This window comes from Lissotriton vulgaris, chromosome 1_2 (genome assembly GCF_964263255.1).
Source record: "Lissotriton vulgaris chromosome 1_2, aLisVul1.2, whole genome shotgun sequence".
NCBI classification, from domain to species: domain Eukaryota; kingdom Metazoa; phylum Chordata; class Amphibia; order Caudata; family Salamandridae; genus Lissotriton; species Lissotriton vulgaris.
Genome location: NC_141686.1, coordinates 103,735,079 through 103,751,554, shown reverse-complemented (window position 1 = coordinate 103,751,554; position 16,476 = coordinate 103,735,079). Strand labels below are relative to the sequence as shown.

The following is a 16,476-nucleotide window of genomic DNA, read 5'->3' as shown; positions in this document are numbered from 1 at the left end:
TTTCCTATGGAAATGTAGTCCTAACTAGAACCACCCAGTGACAACAGCGACTGGGTAATATATATATGTATTTAATTATGTTAATTATTGCATGTAATTTTAATAGCACACACTACAAGTACTTTCTAGCATGTAGGTGTCCTGAGAACAGGGTCAGACGCCAGATTTAGTTTTAATGCACAGCACAGGAAATAGGATTCTTACTAGCGCCAATAAACGTTATTGTTGGCTAGGTTACTGTTACACCTGAAACACAGTTTAGGCATAAAAGGAGAACTAAAATAATATTTTTAAAAGGATAAAGAATGGGAAGGAAAAAAAAAAAACATTGGCAAAGTGAGGTTTTGGCCACCAGCCCTGACAATGAATTGCACTTTTTAGGCAGATATGCACGTTATTCGCAATGCAAGCGAGCTTGAAGTCGGAATGACAGTTGAGCAGAACAATAGATGGAGAAGGCTAACCTAGATCCCCACTATGTATGCATTTTTTATGAATGTTTTGATTACATACGGCAGTTATAATAACTAAAGTGGTCTCTATGCTAGAATAAAAGGAGATATAAAGGAGATATAAAAAGTGCTGAGAGGAAGAAGTAAAAGGATGGAGAAATGGTAATTTTAAGGAGAGGAAGGTCAGGCGAAAGGGGCTACTACAAAAACAATGAGGAAAGACTAAGTGAACTAGTTAGTCATGGCCAATAATTTCAAAACCACACTCTGAGCCAATAGTCAACAAATGACAGAACGGGAGAAAGATCTGACACATACTTTAACAGTCATTTCAACTTATTAATAATGCTTTCATGATCGGCAAGTCTCCTTTAATCTCCTCCACAGTTTAGTAGATGAGCAGCAGATATCAGGCCATACTGCTTCTCAGGAGTCCTAGCAGTATCTAACTTTAACAACTTAGTTATCAATAGAACATTTTATTCCGATAAGTGCCGACACTTCTAGAGGTACCTTAAACAAGCACTATGTTTCCAACCCAGGACATCCCTGGTTCCTGAACAATGGCACACCATCACGCTGGCACAGCCAGTCTTTTCACTAATCTGATCTAGACCGAGCCAATGTCGACACCTTCTGCTTTACCCATGCAGACATAGGCATCTAACCAGCAACAACTCCATATAAGAGTGAAGATATGTCTAGCTGTAGGAAGCTGACCACACATGGCGCCTTCCATGGATTTCCATGGTAACTATTTGAATTTTAATAAAGGCTGGTGGGCAGCTGAAAGAAGGCTCTCCTTTAAAAGTGTTGCTTCTCTCAACACCTGCTTGCCAAAAATACAAATGTCATACTGGTTTGGATGGCAGATACAAATTCCTTATTCCTCTTTATTCGGTCAGGTTCAGTCTCAATACACAGTAGAATAGGTACCTGCACCACCCCCCATGATCTGCTTTGCAAACACAGGTCCCTTCTGCAGAATGTAGCTTTCAGTGGCCAGGAGGAAACAAAGCCAAGTACAGCTGAAAGGACTGCGTAGGCGAGGAAAGAGGAAAAGGCTTTTCTTAATGGATCCATCTAGTCAAATGTGCCACCCACAACACCAAATCGCTTTCAGGCCTTCTTGTGCACTGCCAACTTGTAGGGCTCTAGGAAGAAGTACAAACAGTTACTTTAGCTTGCCAGAGCAACATGCCAAAATACCAAGTAAATTAAAAGCAGGATCTGGGCACCTAACCCAAACGTTGCAACATAGATGCTTCATGAAAGAGACAGTTTCAGACCTGCGATCAAGTATTGCCCAAAGTCTTCCGTTGCTCTACATGGGAATGAGTATGCTGCCACATGAGTGGGCCTAGAACTGAGGAGTAGCAACGAAACAGAACTTGTCAAAATTCCAAATGCTTTGTCCATGAAAGACTTTGAAAATTCAGGATTTTATTAAATGCCATTAGACATTGAGAAGCTATATGAAACTGTAGAACGGTACATTTTTATAGGAAGATAGAATAAAGATCCTAACACGTCATAATAAATATTAATAATCGGTAGGAAACACGTACATTCATAGAAGCCCGTCATAAAAAGGCCGTTGGGTCAACATGCATCCATCCATTGCAGTATGAAATCTTCTGTAAATTCACTTGTGGGAGAATAAAATATAAAGCAGCCAGAAATTCAGATGCAGGTGACAAACGAATGACACTTAACCTATGATGATGCAGACCAGAAAGGCATGTAAAAATACGATGAAAGCCTCTAGGAAATCTGTGCTAAAATTGAATCTCACTCATGAGGCCAAGAATAAGAAACTCACACATAAAAGGGAGTGCCTTTGGTATACTTCTGGACAAGGCAGACTCGATTTTCCTGGTATGGGGTAAAAGGTCTTCTGACAACAGGTCAAGGATAGGATTATGAAATTGTAAGGTAAAAAGCAGAAAGATAAAACTATAGATTTAGGATGGACGCTGGCCAGAAGGAGGCTAGTCATGACCTGGAAGTCTTAAAATACACATCAATACTTAAGTTGGCTCTATGATCGTAGGAAGTGGTTGCTGCAGAACTTGTTATATCGCAAACTGAATGCGCAACACTGATAAATCTTATCAAAGAGAGTGGCTGGAGTGCTGTCACCAATGCTCTAGTGAACCCCTTTGATATAGTACACAAAAGAATGAACATGCAAGAAAATAGAGGGTGGCATGTGAGATGTGTTAGCTAATATGTAGCATATATACAAAGGAGATCATTGGAGGATGTATTGACATTTACATAGGACATGCGGACATTCAGAGTGCATCTAGTTCATTCCGAGTGCAACACTGCATCGACTGAATGCTGCAGCTCTTACTGTTCTTAAACTTTAATTAAGGCATTAAAAAAAACTATCTTTGTTTAGCTCACAGTAGTGAAGCCTGCCTTCCCTTGTACACAGCATCCATCACATGTTCAGAGATTTTCCTATGAAAAGCAAATCTATCTACTAAAAAAGGAAAAGAAGAGCTGACAAACACCCATGCAGTATTCCCAGTCTCAAAGTTTGGACCTGTTCATCAAGGTAGTCCTAAAGGAGTGGTGGTATACAACAAAATAGTCAGAAAAGGAAACTGAATTAAATCATTTGCAACCTTATCTTAAACATTTTGATAGGTCAGCATGTGCCTTATAGAACCAAATGATGGAGTTCAGTTAATTCCTATATCCTACTTGTGTCAAAGGTTGCTCCCACGGAATGTCAAGTGTGTCACAGGATAGATTTAATTATGGAGAGAGAGAATCTTACTTTGTAAAGGAATTGTACTGTCTATGGCATGTCTCTCTTGCAGACTCAGATTTTCTTTTTTATCTGAGTGAGCAAGCACAGTTAAACATAAGAAGCAATCACATTCACGTCAGAAGACTGAATATCAATCTTTAAAAGTAAACAGTGGCTGTGGCAGAAACTGTATAAGGATAATGGGATTTAACTTATGTCACAGAGTAAAACCTATTCAACCCTCCTTAAAGCATTAAAAGCTACGATATTCACTGTCCTCACAGTAAAAACATCTGAATTTGCAAACAAGTGAAAATGCATTTGGATGTTTTTTGAAAAGAACTGCCTTCAGGAAATTTACACTATACGTATCTCTTTTTATGGGTCTGAAGTATTAAACAAAAAAACACATCAATATTGGATATAAACCAGATGACAGGGTAGAGAAATAGCGACAGCGGAAAAATGTGTGACCATACTTGTCCACATGAAATGGGCATATACAAAAAGCTTCAATGAGAAATGTTCTTGGGACATGGTAAAGGAAGTTTTCACACAATTGTTGAAAAGGTTCAGATAATATACGCAGATAGGTGAATTTTACTAGGTAATATCACAATGTGAATATACATCAGAACAACAGTAGACTAGGTTATACGTTATGTTTAACCAGATTATTTTAGGTGATTCAATTGGTAAAAAAGAAGGGAAGTAATGAAAATATTAGCCATATGCTGATGCAAAATCACTAATATACAGCATTTAGAGGGAAATGTCAATAATTGGTGCCAATTAAGATTATAAAAGAGTGTGCAAGAAAAACTTTATTAAACGATAAAGTTATAAGTGATTGTCTATTTTGCAATGAAGCTTTTAAATTCAGTAAATACGGTATTTTAACAATGAATAATTAGATTAATATGTGCAGATGTTATATGTCTTTATACAAAGAAACAGCAAGAACTCTTTGTTACTAAATAAATGAGCATTAATAAACTTCTTTGTTCCTTGGCTATGTTAGCAATATGCCTGGGAACAGAACCTGAAAGATACAATATCAAGTTGTTAATGGTCCTGCAGGATCATGAATCTGATGAATGGAATAGGTTTTTAATGCGAACAAGGGGCAAGGCATCCTTTTAATTTACTGAAGATATTTTGTTCTGTTAGAGCAATGATCCCAACATCTGGATAGTGAATATGTGAACGATTACCCTTCGTCAATATGTTGGAGACTGAGGTCTAGAACAGGTTGAAGACAACATGTGTCCTTCTTCTGAACAGGGAATATACTTTCTTGAATATGGAAGGCACTCCACGGCACTTTGTTGCAAATCGCTGTATATGGCCTAGGGCAACCTCAGCGGCATGCCTTGAAGAAATAAAAAAAAACACATAGAGCATGGCTTTGATGAAAGGCATATCCTCCCCATTGACCTGATATTTCTAGTCTTCATAATTTTAGAAGACATGAAATTATGTTTTGCCACAGTTGCTGGAAGAGGATTGTTGACACACTAATGGCAACTCACAGGGGATGTGAACAACAGAGAACAGATCAGCATACATAAATCAGTACAAGAATACAAGAGACAAATAGAGTCAATAGGGTAAGAGCATAGTTTGTCAAAGATTAAGTTCCTGAATATCCTATACTCAAAGGCCATTTCCTACCTTTAACATGTGGACATAGAATGTCATGATCTAAATTCCATATCCTACAATTAACACGGATTGCTTTAGTTTGGCTCTTCTATTTCCAGGTGCATGCCTGTGAATTGATAACTGCAATACAGCAGCCTTGTTTGGACCCCTAAATGTACCACTAGGACCATAACCCCAAGCTGTAGCCGGGATCCACTACTGTAAGTTTATTTAGAAGGTGAGAATTGTGAGGTTGTATTCAGTCAACAGATCAAAAAAATTACCCCCAAATTACAATCTTGTTTCATAGGTTCAGGGGAGTCACAAGGGGGCCAAACCATTCGCACAGGATTGATATTGGGATATGCAGCTAAAGGGGATTAGTCTTACTAACATTAAGGAAGAGGAAACTGCTCTTTATCAAAGCTCCCTTCATCAGGACATGGAACTTAACTACGATTTACTAACAGAGATCATTCAGTACAATCTACATTTAGAACTACAGGTAAATACCCAAACGAGTGGGAATGTGTGTGTGTCCATAAGCAGGAGAGAAAGAAGAGTTCTCTGGCATCTCACACGTCACTACAATTCGTCTATTGCTAGACCATCTCATAATAAGCAAACAGATCTGAACAAGTAAAATTCCAGTGATTATCAGAAGGATCGAATGCAGAGTGTACAACAGTGGTTCCAAGGGTCAGATCCATGCTGGAATTTCATGATCACCACTTTCTATGTAAATGATTCCCGTTTATGTTCAATCAATGTAAATTTATCACATATACTCTGGCATGAATCCGGCTCTTGTTGACCCATGTTGGACAGTCTTGATCTATTTTGTTAAATGCAGAGGTCTCATAAAATAACAATGTCTTCCCCAAAACGTGGACCAAGAAGAGATGTCCTCAAGAAGGAACTAAATGAACACAGTCTCTCAAGAGCCGGAGTGCAGGTTGACAATACAGCAGCCAGTTGTTTTATTCGAGAAGCATTTACTGTAGTCAGATTATCAGTTTTCTTCCAAGTAAGGCCCAAGTGTGCACGGGATTAACAGAACATAACACGCTTATTTGTTAAGCGCACTTATCACCCAAGGGTCTCAAGGCGCTGAATAACAATGTTTATTGTTACCCAACTCAATGGTACTCATTTTATCGACCTCGGATGGATGAAAGGCTGAATGGACCTACTGGGACTAATTAACTGATTTACTGTAAATCATCTATGCTGCTTACCCTTTTTAAGAGGTTTACAACCTCTTGATGCTCATTATATGGTACATTCTTTGAACTATGTGCCTCAAACATTCATAGATAATGAAAATCAGCTTTAAAGCATTTCATGAGAAGCAGACCATAAAACACTTTTATTTTTCAAATGTAGTTCTCATTCTTTCCTGTCCAAACAAACATAGCGTAAATTAGGCATAAGGAACCTGAAGACAAAAAGTGAAGTTTGGTTTGATTTTGGCACTTTGGTTAAGTCAGAACTCACAGGTTTGGACAATAAAGAGGACAGAACTGTTGGTTTGAAAAAAAACATCAAGAACTGGAACCCTCAACTATTCTATAGATGGGATTATCCTTGGTTTTAAATAAGAACCACCTGGATTGGTAGCTTTTGTTTCTAAAGCTCTGAATTAATTCATTCTTCAAGAGTATATAAACAGACTGTGAGGAACTTGGCAGCGTACAATACAGATTAACGTCTCCTATATATTAAAACAACAGGTGGCTAGGCCCTCCGTGGACAAGTTTAACACCCAAATTGTTAGGTGAATGGCTTAGACTGATCCCTGAGCTGCAAAATTATTGGCACCAGCGAAAACGTAACCGGTAATGTTTGAAGTGGTGATCATCTCTAGGAACAAACACCTGAGCAGAAAACAAGTATGAATTCAATATTTTAAAGTATGCATGTGGTATTTTTATAGGCAGCATTAGACTAAAAGCATTGGAGCACTGTGCAGGGTCAGTTAGACCAAGAATGTTGAATTGGCTTTTTAAGTAGTGGGGAGTTTTTCCTATGCTCAAACATAGGATAAGAAAAACAATTAAAAGAAGATAAAACAAATCACAAAATTCACAATCAGAATCAGCCATCCAGGTTTTTTGAGGTATATTAACCAAAAGAGTAATCTGAGCATAAAACACGCCGTTCTCTGGCCTTGGCAAACAGAACACACATTTTTCTTAGTTTGGTGGCTCCTTGCTTATAGGTTTCACACTTGAAAGTTAGGTGGTCTAATGATTGGCAATGCACACACTAAATTGGAGTCTCTTAATTCCAAGGCAAGCCCCAAAGGTGTTGAAACGAAATTTTTTAAAAAGGAAAAGAAATTTGAAATTCATTGAAATTAAACATGTTTGTTTTGGGGACTGGCTTGCTTCAACAATAACTGAATGGCCCACTAAATGACACCCAAACATGTAGGACAGGATCGAGGAGAAAAAGGATGGGAGAATTGAATGAGGAGTGAGGTCCAGGCCCACAGCATATGGTTATTCCAAACTGAAAGACACTCAAAAATCAATACTCTTGCAAAAAGCAACCTAACCTTTGTAGGTCTGTAATGCCAACAGTACCACCATATTAGGAAAAAGACAAGTCACTGGAGAATTCAAACTTCACCCCTACACTACTCCATTGATGTGTTTCAATGTGCAAGGATGAGAAGCCTGATTGTAAAAGTTGCCTTTCTCCCTTTGAATCCACCAATGCGAGATTTCTATCATGGCTGACACCTTGTAGTTAGAACTGGGCTGAGGCATTTCTAAATAACCTTTAACAAAAGTCAAATACTAAACAGTTACATTACAAGAACATCAAGAGCTCATGTAGTTGCAATTGCAGAGAAAAGGGAAGGAGGTGAGGGATCAAGTCAAATCCATTGTTCCCAAAACATTTTACAATAGCATATGAAACTGCAGGCACTGGCAGCAGGCACTGGCAACAGCCAGTGCACATTACACGTATTCCCTTATGGTACCATGATCCTTCACCCACTTTTCCCAGTCCTTTGGCCTTTATCACCAGATTTCTACAATCTGTAGGGATCTAGTGACTGGAGGGTCTAATAGACCTTAGATAATCTTGGCACGTGAAGTCTGGTCATCTTCCATTTTCCTGGCAGACCTAATATGAGATTCTTCCGCATCCGATCAGATTCCTTTCTCATGCTTTTTCTGCAGGACCTCTGGGAGAAAGCGGTTTTGCAAGCACTCTACCTATTGCTGGAAATGTGAGCTTTTTTTCGGTTTGGGGGTCACTCTCAGTAAACATTGTTTGCCAGAGGTCTATGGCATAGTGCCTGTTTTGGGGCATAAGCTGATTGTGACTGCTTCCAACACAACCATGTTATGTGTATAAAAGTAGATTCTGACTTGCCACACCCCTCAGGTCGGACCTTCTAGGATAAATGATCTTTAGTTTCTACAGAATCAGATGTTTGGTGTAAGTAGTTAAAGCGTGTCAATTTAAACCTTGCATTACGTGATGACTTATTAACCTGGGAGCAGGTTGACTCCAAATCCTCGTTTGTGAGGTGTTCTGGGATGGCTGTCTCAATTTGTCCTCTTATCTGTACTACCCCTTAGGCCAAGGCATCTTTGACATGAATGAGTCGTAGTCCAAATGCTATTTTTTTTCCCTGAAGATAAGTGATTATACACATACATACACAATAACCGACCACCCCCAGAAGCAATAATATTCCCTCTGCTAAGCTCTAGCAACAACTGACTACGCTACGCAATAAGGCTAACATGCAAACCCATGGGACATTACCATGTTTTGCTTATCTTACGGGGGGCATGGTTCTGAGTCGAAAAAGCACATTCAGTTGCTTGTGACATGTAAAAGCCGTGCCTTCGGAATTCCCGGACTTCAAAAGCCACAGAGGTAAAAATGTGGGATCCCATGCACAAAACTTCCAGTGGACAGCAGCAGCCGCAATACCCAATCTCAATTAAGAGCAAAGCCAGTTGACAGCCTCCAACACTGCCACTCTTTCTTCCAACCCAATCGGGTGACACTGGGCAAACTCAACCTACCCATTAGAGGCAAGCACTGATAACATTGCCTTCTTAAACAGTTGCAGAGTACAGACAGCCCTTAGAGGACTATCCATATTGGTGTCGACTACAGCATTGAAGTCTTGCCTATGAGCACTGCAGATGTCAGGTATGGGGCTAGCTGTAGTGATAATCGTGGCAGGAATTTTGTTTGCTCCACATTTGGGGCATAGACACTTAAGATGCTCACCTCTCTACCTTTCAGCCTTCCTCGTAGTGCGACATATCTGCCCTCGGGGTAAATCAACTTACTGGTTACCTGAAAGGGAAATCCAGCCCTCACCCAGATCATTACTCCCCTGGCATATTCAGAGTATCTAGTGTACAATGTTTGTCCCCGCCTACACTTCTGCAGGGCCTGGCCCTCTTCAGCTGTGAGATGGATTTCCTGGAGAAGTGAGATTTGCACCCCACTTCTGTTGAGGTAATAGAAGACTTTATGCCGTTTGACCATAGTAAGCATGCCCCGTATATTCTAGGTTAAACACTTCTACTTTATAACATTCGCCATATATGTTTCTTTTTTCCATTTCCCCCTCCCCACCACACCTTCCCCGAAGATCAGTTTCAGCCCAAGCCTGCTGGAGTGAGCGTGTAATTAGACTCTTGGTACCCCATCCCAAAAAACACAGCATTATAACATGCTCCACAACGCCCCTTCCCCAGGACAAGTAGGTGGCACCCTCCCATCCAAACTAGTATTCCGTGCCCTTGGACTATCGTCCGCAAAGTGAGGGGGTGAGTCCAGTGACGCGTCCAGTGCATCCGCCCTCTAGCACGCCACTTGGCTCATTTATTGCATTCAGTACAAACTAGGCTTCTCCCAATATACTTAAGTTCAACTATGTGTTCCATTGTCCTGTTCTTGCTTTCCCCCTCTCTGGAACCCCCTACCTGCATCTTCAGATGATCTTGTCCGCTGTTCTGGGTGTCACAATGAGAAGCTTACTACTCAGCGCATCTGAGATGTTGGAGTCCTGTTTGGAGCTCAAATCCGCTCCAGATCCGCCTGCCACTAAATGGTCTTGGTTGGATCTTTTCCTACTGATCAATGCCACTACTTGCATGCATGTCCCCTTTTCCATCTGCGTCTCTGCCTGTGTTGGTGCCATTGTGCCTGTGTTGGTGCCATTGTGCCTGTTTTGGGTTCTCTGCTGCGCGATCTTCTGTTACGGCCTGCCCGTCGTCTTTGGTCTCTTGACGGCAACACTCCTCGGTGCTGCTCCAACCAGCTCTACGCTTCCTGTGGGAAAGTGTAAAACTCAGTCCCTTCCGGGGAGAACACCCGCATTTTGGCCGGGTATTGCTTTGCATATTTATAATCCAGTTGAAGGAGTTTGCTTTGACACTCTGGCAGGAGCTTTGCTGTTGCTGAACATCTCTGGAGAAGTCCGGAAAGAGGCGCACCACCACGTTATTGACTCTAATTTCCCCAGACTGTCGGGCCTGCGACAGTATGTGGTCCCGACCACGATAGTGTAGCAACCTCAATATCACCGGTCTTGGTGGTGCCCCTGGGGCGGGTGGCTTCATCGGGACGCTTTGCGCTCTCTCTAGGGCGTTGAATGGGGAGAGTCCCTCAGGTGTCACTGTCGTGCGGAGCCACCCCTCCAGATACCCCACCATATCTGTTCCTTCTATTTTTTCGGGTAGGCCAGTCACTCTGATATTATTCCTCCACAAGCAGTTTTCTGCATCTTCCGCCCTGAGTTCTAATAAGGCAAGCAGGTTGGGGAAGACTGGTACGGTCTGCTTTCTGCACGCTCACCACTTCTTGACGGATCACAGGTGTTAAGTCCTCACCCAACTTCCAGCCCCCAGTCCTCCGCGCTGCTGGCGTTTCCCCTGCTTAGCAGTCAGATCCTTCCTGGAAGCAGACGTGCCTCTGTTTCCGGAGCGTCTCGCTGTCCACGGCCCACTGCTGCAGGTGACTAGGATGTGGGAGTAGGGCTCGGTCGACTCTCAGCGCAAGCGCCACTGTTGGCTGTCGCACTTGCGCTCTGCTCTTCCAGCCCTCTGCCCCGTCGGCCCTTCCTCTGCTTACTGGCCTTCCTTTTGCTGGCTGGAAGAGACCAAGCTTCTTTGCAATGTCTACTCGGCGCCAAGAGTGCAGCAAGTGCGCTCACTGTGTCCTCGTTTCTGATGGGCCCGCCATTTTGTCTGGCCGAGTCTCTTGCCGCTCGAACTTAATCAGCGGTTTTCTCGGCGAATAATTGTCGCTAGGGGGTTCTCGATGGCTTACTTCTGCTCCTGAGCGGTTGGGCTATTGTTGTGGCTCGTTATGTTCCCATTGAGCAGTAAGGATGGAGCCAAACAGCGGTCAGCGGGACGGAGCTCGTAAGCTCTGGCGCCTACTCCATCTGCGTTCAGGCCACACCCCCTCTAGATGTGGCTGTTACGGAACAAATCCGGAGGAGCCACCTAACAGCAGATGCAAGCTGCCAGGCCTTACCCTCTTGGCAGCGGGATAGGGAAAAGTCATCCTCACCAACCCCTGACCCCACCCCGCACCATTCCATATACGAAATATCAGCATCACAGATCTAGATTGCATGTGAAGAGAAATTGCCAGGCATCAGGCCAAACTCCTGCAAAACAGTTAATGTGTCACACTTGGTGAGTCACCACTTGTAGAGCTAACAGCCCACAATTGTGACCCTGCTCCATGTTCATGGGTGAGGTTGGCCCTGCCTCCGATGGAGAACTTAGCCAGATGCCAAGCCACAGATCATAGATCTTTTGCATTGGCGTTGTGAATCCCTCACTTTAGCAGCTACAGCGGTGGTAGGGCTCTTTATGGACCTCTTCTGTGTGCAACTTGGCAGATAAACAAGCAACATTAACGCTTAAAAGAAGAAAAAATATGGGCTAGTAGTAGTAAAGGGGAAAAAGGAAGGATGGATGAGCTGGTGAAAGAATGGATTGATAAAAGGATATATGGATGAGTGAGTGAATGAAAACATGGCTGAGTGGACGAGATGATGGATGGATGAGTGGGTGAAAGGATGAACGCTGAGTGAGTCAAAGATGAATCAGTGGCTCGAAGAATGCATTTGTGGGTGGGGGAAACGTGGGTGGATAAAATGATGAGTGAGTGAGGATGGATGAATAAGTGGGTGAAAGGATGGATAAGTGGATGAGAGGATGCTTGGATGAGAGGATGAGTTGGTTAGAGGATGGTTGGATGAGTGGATGAGAGGATGGTTGGATACGTTGATGAGAGGATGGTTGGATGAGAGGGTGAGAGAAGGAAGTAGGTGAAAGGATGGGTAGGTGAGAATAGATGGACGGATGAAAGAATGGCAGAGCAAAAGGAAATGAGAGGATGAATTGGTGTGTGAAAGGATGCCAGAGTAAATGGAAATCTGGGAGGATGGATGTATAGATAGATGAGAGGGTGAAAGGAAATCTGTGATGGGTGGGTGGTTGAAAGTTGGGCAGAATAAATGGAAATCTGAGAGAATGGATAGATGGACAAAAGTATCAATTGATGGATGAAAGGCTTTATTTATGGATTGGTATGTCAAATGATTGATGGATGTACAGATGGATGCATGCACAGATCAACAGAGAACAACATCCTGGACGCGTCCCAGTCCGGGTACCGCAGCAACCACTGCACCGAAACTGCCCTCATCGCCGCCACCGATGACATCAGAACCCTGCTAGACAACGGTGAAACCGTGGCCCTTATCCTCCTGGATTGGTCAGCCGCCTTCGCACACTACGAACACGCCTCCATGACGCTGGGATCCAAGAGAAGGCCCTGGACTGGACCACCTCCTTCCTCTCCGGCAGAACACAGAGCGTCCGCCTCCCTCCCCTTCCGCTCCGAAGCCACCAAGATCATCTGCAGCATACCCCAGGCTCATCCCTCAGCCCACGCTGTTCGACATCTACATGGCACCGCTCGCCCACGTCGCCAGACTACACAACCTCAACATCATCTCATACGCAAATGAAACCCAACTGATCCTCTCCCTCAACAAGGACCCCCACACCGCCAAAACCAACCTCCATGAAAGAATGAAGGCTGTCGCCGAATGGATGAGGAACAGCCGACTGAAGCTGAACTCGGACAAGACTGAGGTCTTCATCGTCGGATCCACCCCTTCGGCCTGGGATGACTCCTGGTGGCCGAACGCAATGGGAACAGCTCCAACACCCACCGTCCAGGCACGCAACGTAGGGATCATCCTCGACACCTCCCTCTCCATGACTAAACAGGTCAACACCGTCTCTTCCTCCTGCTTCAACACCCTCCACATGCTCCGCAAGTTCTACAAGTGGATCCCCACCCAAAGGAGAAGAACAGTCACCCAGGCCCTCGTCAGCAGCAGGTTGGACTACGGAAACGCACTCTTCGCAGGAGCCTCGGCAAAACTCCTGAAAAGGCTTCAACACATCCAGAACGCCTCTCCACGCCTGATTCTCAACATCCCTCGCCGCAGCCACATCACACCCCACCTGAGAGACCGGCACTGGCTCCCCATCAGCAAGAGGATAACCTTCAAGCTCCTCACCCATGCACACAAGGCACTCCACAACACCGGCCAGCGTACGTCAACGGACGTCTCAGCTTCTGCACCCCCACCCACCAGTAACGCTCCGCCGACCTCGCCCTCACCACCATCCCCTGCATCTGAAGAGCAACCTCCGGTGGCAGATCGTTCTCCCACCTCACCGCAAAGGCCTGGAACACCCTCCCAATCCACATACAGTAGACCCAAGACCTGCTGACCTTCAAAAGACTTCTCAAGACCTGGCTATTCGAGCAGTAGCAGCATTCCCCTCCCCCCAGCGCCTTGAGACCCTCACGGGTATGTATTGCGCTTTACAAATGCAATGATAGATTGATGATGGATGTGTGAACAGATGGTTAGATGGAATGGCCAATGGATGAATTGATTGGTGAAAAACTCAATGACAGATGAAAAAAAATGGATGGCAGAAAGCAAAAGTGAAAAGGTGGAGATCAGTGGCTAGATGGCAAGGTGAAAAGATTACTGAATAGATGCTTTGACGGAAAAGACAAGAGAGCTCTTCCGGGGAGATTCGGGCTCATTTGGTTCACTTGCTTGGTACCATAAGAGAGTTGGTCCAAAGTGTGGGTTATTTTACTTTTCTGGCTAAACCCTTGTTCTACTGAACCATCCGAGGGTCCCAGTGGTTTGTACTGGCAAGAAGGTACCGTAGAATACCGCCCAAGCTCAGATTCATTCTGCCCCCTCTTTCACGTCAAACATCCTCACCGAAATGCGGCCACAGCGGGAGCAAAAGACAAATTCGAGCCTTGGCCTCTCGCATAGTTATAGTCTTCCCAAACAGAGCTCCTTTCGTCTTAATCGGCAATATGTAAGGAAAGCACAAATCATTTCCCAGTGAGGCCACCGCGGATGACATCATACGCACTGCAGACTGCATTCTGGCGCAGATAAAGGGAGAACTCGTCACTCCGCGCCTGATAAAGGGCCCGGCTGCAGCCATTTATTCCAAGCTAGGCTAGGGGGGAGGGGCGTTCTCCCTGCAGAAGGCCTCTCTCGACTAAATGACACAAGGATTTCAGTGTTCAGGCAGTGAAGAGTGAAATAAAAAGCTGACCTAATCATTAACACACCACATTGTCGCCTCAGCCTCCACACCAGCGTCCAATCCGTCAGCACAATATGGCATTTAAAACGGGAGAGAAGAATGGCGCGGCTCATTAAGTCATTGGCCCGGTTCCGTGAAACTCGCCATTTACGATAAATTATGGCCGTATTTTCAATTGAGCCCTGACTACCCAGTTTGAAAAGCTAAACGCCTCCAACACGCCAACCCTAAGTAAAATTACAAAAACAAAAAACCGAGAAAAACAAAAAACCCAAACACTCACACCCTCACCCCGAATGCCCTCATTGCTCAGAGATGCAAGATTAGGACATCACAAACTGGCCAGCGTGGGGTAACATATCACACGAATGGTAGACTCAAGTCCTGGGTGCAAAACGGAATTTAAAAGTACTTAAAATGGGAATACTTCAGTTCGATACTCACGATCCCAGTTTGCTACTGAGAAGTGACATTAATCTTCAATTAAGGAATGCATCTCTCTTGAGAAGTGCAGGTACTCTCCCCTTTAAATTATGTAAGTACAGAACCTCAGTATAGGCCAGTACCTGCAAATTTAAAGGATCGAGTTGTGGAGGCATAGGAAAGGCACAAAAGGTAGGCTTCATCTTTGGGTAAAGAAGAAGACAGTAAGTTTTGCAGCACAACTGTACTCAGTAGAACTGAGAATGGCCACTTCAGGTTTGCAGGCATTTTCAAGTGCCAGCCAGGTGGTTTCCAGTGGATATCGTATTATCCGAGTTTATCAACACCATATGTATTATTCATCTGGTACCTTTCGAAAGAGCGGCACGCTTTACTGCAAGCATGGATGGGCGAAGTTCGAATCCGATCTGATACAGCATGACCTTTTTTAATGTGCTCCAGTGGTGACACTGCATCCCCAAGAATCAAGTTAAAATGTAATTTTTAAAGTTCGTCTTAAGTTTTCATGAATCATATGTAGTTTGACTCTCCAGTTGGGTTGAAGGTATTCAAGGCGGGGCCCTAGACTCACAGTGATCTGCCCGTTTTGCTTGCTTGAAAGACCATTCATGTATTCAACTTGTCCCCTTGCAGCATAAACCCACAACTCACCCTCTGAGTGAAAATAAATAAAATTACACCTGTGGAAATGCAAGGCTCCTGTTGCAGCTCTACAGGAAAAGAGTTCCAATGTGAGGGCCCTGGATTAAATACCCTCAACCCTCTCACTGAGGTGGATGAGCGAGGAAGAGCTGATGAAGTCAGTCCCTGTATATCTCAGCTCCTTCGTGGATTGCAGGGTTAGAATTTGAACCACTTGGCACTCCACTGAGAGCAGCAACAGGTAACAGAAAAATACTTACATTGTGCACCAATTTTCACCCAAACTCTGTAACTAACTTTTGGCCTCAGACGTATAATCTTGCCCTTTTAGGTTCATTATCAACTGCACCCTAATATTTTGAGTGATTTATAATTTTAAGGTCAATACAGTATAATAGCATTGTCTATACAAGTGCCATGAAGCCAACAACCAGACCGTGAAGAGCCTTAGAAAACGATAGAATATTTACAGGATAATAATAAATACTTGGAAGGTTACGCATGGCCCTAAGAGGAGATCAAGCAGAGTGAGTTTTGCACTTTTGGGTGGGGGGTGTTAGAACGATTGACACTCTGGATTTGAACCAACCAGAAGCAATTATTCAGCCCCTTACAGGCAATTCACAGGAAGATTTAGAGTGATCTTAATGACAACCAATCCACATTCAAAAAGATCCTTCAGCTGCTTACAATACGATCAACCACAAAAGTCTCGAAAGTTACACTGGGAATAAAGGATATGCTGTACCCAGAATAAAACAATTTCACCCCAATTGTACTCTGCAAAGAAAACTTGGGACATTAACATCTGTAACCCAAGACATGCCCGTGGAGTAGCCCAGGGGCCTTCATCCTCAGATCT

At 43.8% G+C, this 16,476-nt stretch overlaps 1 protein-coding gene across 2 annotated transcripts in view; it reads right to left on the bottom strand.

Annotated features, from left to right (window-relative positions):
• The window catches only part of DUSP16 (dual specificity phosphatase 16), a 331,362-nt gene that overhangs the window by 219,070 nt on the left and 95,816 nt on the right, over window positions 1-16,476 (bottom strand). Inside the window, exon 1 of one of the 2 annotated variants that reach the window (XM_086952925.1) lies at window positions 1,389-1,606. The exons of the other annotated variant lie outside the window; for it this stretch is intronic. The gene's annotated coding sequence lies outside the window, so the exon portion shown is untranslated. Of the gene's footprint in view, window positions 1-1,388; window positions 1,607-16,476 lie in introns of those variants that run through there. 2 annotated transcript variants of the gene reach the window in all.